The following is a 5732-nucleotide window of genomic DNA, read 5'->3' as shown; positions in this document are numbered from 1 at the left end:
AAAAAAAAAACGGTTCAACATTTTCAAAAATCTTAGTACGAGCGATACCAAATATGTGCTAAATACACCATAAACATTTTAAACCAATCGATGGAACCGTTTTCGAGAAATCGTGGATCCCAGTTTAAAAATTTCGGAAATTACTTTCAGCACATTCTACGAATGCTCTAGATCGGTTTGTTTTGCATAAATCGATAAGGCGATTTTTGAAACCGACACACGGGATGACCTCCTTAATCTCTATAATAAGCATCCGTGTTTGGTGCGAGACTCTATACGTCAACAATGTATTTACATAAAGTAAAAATAAGATATAACGTTAACTTCGATTGCTTCGAAGCTTTAATACTCTTCACAAATAAAATCATACAAAAATTAGATTTTTATCGATCATTTTGTAGACCTTTAAAGACAAAAATTTGTAATGAGTCTTGAACTTTTCTAGAATCTGAACCTCAAAAGGTTTGAATATGAAGATTTGATTTTCATGTCGCCAAATTCTGACTGTCTAACTAGAATGGCAGTCCCAACCTGCTTGCTTCCACTGACACCGTTGGGGATATTTGTATATTCGCATGTTGCACAGTAGCAATGCAAAGGGGATCAGCTTCCTATACGCTGTAAACAGCAGCGCCTGGAGCGTCAAATGGCAGTCTGCTCAAACACGGATACGAAGGTATTTACATGTGTATTTTTAATGTGCGCTTTGAGTAAGTCATACTGAGGAGGGAGTGTGGATTCCATTAAAGCATTAAATTATTTATGAAATGTGAAGTGCATGTGTCGTCCAAGTCGGAATTACTGGCATACAAATGGATTCACATAGACATCTGGCATAGCAAGAGTTCTTAAAGCACTACATACCTAACTGGGACGAAGTAGGAGGCTAACAAGTAACGAATAGGAAGAACATGGAAATTTGGGGGCAGACACACAGTGCCACTGAAGGAGGGTGAGGAGTCGCTGTGTTATTACCTAAAGGAGAAAAAAAGACAAACAAAAAATGTGTTGGGGCAAATTTTATTAGCATTAATGTATTAAATACATAAAACATAGGTGAAATTATGTAAATCGGTTTGAAGTTGACGAAGAAAATACATTATTCATGGGAACTGAGAGGTTTATTGGTGAAATATATTTATGTAATTTGAATTAAAATAGAACTGACATCGAGCTCCGCCGAACCTCTTAGATCCCTCTGTCCATTTGCTGATCGAAGTTTTTCTGTTCTTGTTTGTTTTTGTGTGTGCGTGCGAGAAAGAGGCAGTACCCAGTAAACTATGCCTTGAAATCATTTTGATTCTCACTTCCACTAAGTTCAGGAATTTGAATATCAACGTCCCTATCATTTTCAACAGGTTGGTGGTGTTTTATTGTTCTTCTTGTGTTTTTACACTCTTTCAATTAAAAATTACTCATACAAATATTTTCATAGACTCAATCCTCAAAGTCCGAATTTTTCTTTTTAGTTCTCTACACCATCTCAATGGTCTGGCCTGCTTAGGCTACATCAGCTTTACTCGAAAATTTTACTTTGATTCAATACATTCCAAATCTGTGGTCAGTAAACAATTAGATAATCCTATATGTGAAAGAAAGTGTGATTATATCAAGCTGTAGTGGCAAAAAATCTAATAATTACTGTCCGGAAATTAGAAAAGTTTTTAAATTTCAAGGACTTTACCTTCGAATTGATGAATAATCCCTACGAATAGAAACACTAACTGCTAATATTTTTCAGCAACAGAGCCACCTCTCAGAAATATCCGAAGCTAAGCAGCATTTCACTACATCATTTGTATCCAAAAAGCTGTTGTTTCCTTGACGGACCTTCCGATATGAGTCTAAAGAAAGAAGCAAAAGTAATTTTGTGATTTCGATTAAACTCACATTTCACGACCTGACTTGTACTTGTACATATGTATAAAAACAAATGGGTACCAAACTATAGTCGACCCAATTAGAATTCTAGCTGTAAAAGAGTTGTAAAGAAACTTTCCAAGTTTACCATAAAAGTATAAAGTCATACTATCAAATTGTCGAGGAAGACTGGCAGCTGACAGCTGACAGCTTTTTTTGGGTAGAGTCATATGATCGTCCACACGAGTATGAGCCCAAGTAAAATTGCGGTTGTCTGTCTAAACAAAAGAAGCAACCGCAAATGGCGTTTCACATGCAACCCGCAACAATGGTGGCGACTGGCGTGGGGCAGCCACAAAGAGCATGAAATTATTTTTGATAACAACCGAAATAATTGGTCAGTTCTCGTTAAGCCAAGCGCGTCGCCATTAGCGTGGGGAGTGGGAACGATGGGGACAGACGGCGATGAAATGAGCAATTAATAATGAAATAAAAGTCGATGGAAATTATTTTTCGTGACTGGCTCAAATGAAATGATTTCTGACAAAAGTAATGCGGTCTTGCTATACGTTTTTTTGTGTTTTTCTATTGTTGAAATTCTCTTTTGTTGTTAACAGTTTGGGGCTCGTAATGGGGCTGACAAATGCGCAGGTCGATACTCTGCATTTTTATTAAGAAAGCAGTTTCAATATTTGGGTTTTTGTTAAGTTCAAATCCTCCTAACAGTAGTTACAAACCATTCATTGTTGTTGTTGGTTTTAAGTTGACGAATCATTGGGAGTTTAGTTGGAAATGGCTAATGCGAGGAAATCCTTTACAACATATCATTATCGTAAACGGTCAATGCCAAAAGGTTCAAAATTTTAGCTGAATTGGACCGGAGTCATGTATTGCATGAAATATAGGGCAGAAGAAAACAGTCGGCGAGATGCGTGCCGCGTTTGCTCACTCCGGACAACACTGTTTAAGCTCAATCCGAAAATGGATGCACTGGTACACACCAAAGATCAAGAGACAGTCGTAGCTGTGCCCTTCAAGCGGTGAGCCTGCAAATATTCCTTGACTATCGCTTTTTGCGCTGAATGGGCGCAAAGTTTCTTAAAGCAACGCTCCTTGGCAGAAAATATATCATAAATAGACGGTAAAATAAGTGAATGAAGGCCGCATTTGGAAGCGTTTCACATAATTAAAATGTGCCATGGCATTGAATGGCTTTGATCTCAGAATTCCTTAATTAAATTAATTTCTATTGTCAAAGAGCAGACAGACAAAGGCGAGAGATGGAGGGTCAACTGACTCAGCTTTGATTCGGCACTTCTTATAATTTGTTTCTCATAGGCGCCAATGGGCCTTAAATACTTGTCACACAAATTTTAATTTTTAAACATTTTGATTTAATTTCATTATTTTTTAGATTTTTAATTTCAACTTTTTACTTAAATGAAACTGAGACTCGCACAGTGCTCTACACACACGTGGTACCCACATCTGTATCACTTACATACAAACGTATGAGAAATCAGACAACAAGCAGCGACTTCGGCACCCAATTTTCATGGCAATAAACTTGTGACCTTGCCACCGAAACCGGCGTGAGCATCGCATGCCTTGGCTGTGAAAATTCGAACGCCCAAACACACACAAATGTACATGGTGTAGATGAAGCTGATGTTGGTGTACCACAAATACAATAAAGATAAGTGTGTGAGCACGCTACGCTCGATATCATTTTACAAATGAAGAGAAAGTTGCACCTAAAGTTGAAAGTGAAAAAGTTCGGGTTTCAGCGAGTGTTACGGACTTCCACGCGAATGAATTCAAAAATTTAAGGCGTGAGATTTCCCACACTCTCCGAGCTGAGTTCCCAAAAAGACGTCCAACATAATTATTATTCTGCGCTTTTTATTACTTGTGTAAATGTTAAAAGCAAGAACTGAACGGAAGTTGTTTAGACGGCGAACGAGACTTCTGAACCGTAAGTGATTTGCGGCTTTCTTATCGAGACTTTGCTGATTCAGCTGTTATGTTTGTGTTTATTGTTATTTTTATTGCTTGTTGCCACTATTTGGTTGAGGGTTTGGAAATCGAAGAAGTTGAGCCATTCCTTATGGCAGCCTGAGAACACAACAGCAGAAAATTAAATTCAAGGATGTTACGTATACGCATCGCTTCACCGGAAATGAAGAAATATTTCTGCTTTACACATTGTTGAATTGTTATTGTTATTTGCATTATTCATGTAATATATATTATATTATACTCGTATTATTACGTATTGCTAAATGAAATTATGACCTTTATTGATTGTTTTATGGTTGATGAAGTAAACTAAATGCAAATCAAAAGAAAACCAGTGAAGAATATTTTTTTGTTGATTTTGATCAACTTCAAACTGAAAATTCTTCTTCTATAAAATTGGAAAAAAAATAGTATACCATGTTGTGGAGGGAAATTTTTCTTTGTTGATTTTGATAAACTTCAAACTAAAAATTCCCCTTCTATAGAATTGGAAGTTTAATTGATTACGGAAACTTTAAACTATATCTAAGAAAGGAATAAGTAAATGATAAAAGCTTTATTTTCGGAATATGATAACTATATAGCAGACCAATAATAGTGGATCCGAGGATAAAATTATCACATGTTCAATATCATACTGCACATCTTCCCCTCAATTTATATCAAATATAATTGTTGCTTCGCCAGAACATTTGCGCCACCATCATCGTGTTAACTTTCCCTTTGCAAGCTTATGCATTGCATTTAAACCATTTTAGGATTATATTATCTAAACGTTGTCTGCGTTTAAGTTTCGCGTTCCCGGTTGTTTATGGGGCGTTCTCCTTCTCTTGTGGCCCTCCGCTGGATCTGCAAATCATGTGAATGCTGCCGTCTCCTTGTTGTTAACCGAGCCGTTGTTGTTGTTGTAGGTGAAACGCGAGCTCTAATAAATTTGCATAAGCAGCCCTCGCTGCCGCCGAGCGTTTCATCGGCTGACGCCTGATAATTCCTTTTTTGTTGCCTGTTATTAGGCGCGCCACGCTCTTTCTGCTTATTTGTTCACTCCATTGTTTCACATTTCGTTTGATGCGTGCGCTGGTGCGGCATCATTGTTATTGTTTTTGTTGCATGCTTTTTTGTTATTTTTTTTTCGTGGAATGAATAATGAGCACATTGTAGTATAATTTTGCGAGTTTAGAGTTTGTTTGTAGCTCATCGGTTTAAAACACAATGTTGACGTTTATTAAGTACTATTGTTTAAAAACACAAATAATTCGCTTATATCTCGCCAGCTCCTTTCAGGAGTTATGGCTGGTAAAATTCTGTATTTATCAATACTCTTCAAATAATTAAATGTTATAATAATTTTTTTCATTAATAGAAGCAACGGTGTTCATAATTGATGAATACAAAAAGAGCTAAGTTGTCTTCTTCTCCTTTAGATGACAGGGAAAAAAATATTTCCAACCTCTCTTGGAAATATTTACACATAACGGAAATGTGGAATTCCGCTTCTTTTGTAGAGACGAAAAGAACGCGCACAAAAATTGCTTTTAAAAAACGGCTTAAGAGATAACAAGTGTATGTGCACAATGTAGACTCTAGTAGGAATTACAGTAGCTCTCCCAAATAGTAGACGCAGTGATAAAAAAAACAGATTCTATGAATAAAAGCAACCAAGGTCTCCTCTTATTCAAAGAACCAGTTTTGCCAAGGCATTACCAAGAAAGAAAGACGCGATTCTTATGTTGGGGATCAGTAACAGATAGGCAGTTTTTTAGCTGAAAAACTAAAAGAAAGGAAAAAAAATTCAAACTACTCAATATTTTAAGCATACCTGCCCCAAAAACACCGCAATCCCCGCCTAGGTA

General features: G+C 36.8%; 1 long non-coding RNA gene across 1 annotated transcript; it reads right to left on the bottom strand.

Moving 5' to 3' along the window:
* Nucleotides 1–1004: 1004 nt before the first annotated feature.
* On the bottom strand, nucleotides 1005–2062 carry LOC120771678. Its single transcript, XR_005704995.1, has 3 exons — nucleotides 1901–2062; nucleotides 1685–1844; nucleotides 1005–1582 (listed from the first exon to the last, which is right to left on the bottom strand). It is a non-coding gene; the product is annotated as an uncharacterized LOC120771678 (long non-coding RNA).
* Nucleotides 2063–5732: the final 3670 nt, after the last annotated feature.

The sequence above is a fragment of the Bactrocera tryoni genome, chromosome 3 (assembly GCF_016617805.1).
Source record: "Bactrocera tryoni isolate S06 chromosome 3, CSIRO_BtryS06_freeze2, whole genome shotgun sequence".
Classification (NCBI taxonomy): Eukaryota; Metazoa; Arthropoda; class Insecta; order Diptera; family Tephritidae; genus Bactrocera; species Bactrocera tryoni.
This window is presented reverse-complemented; position numbering and strand designations above follow the sequence as displayed.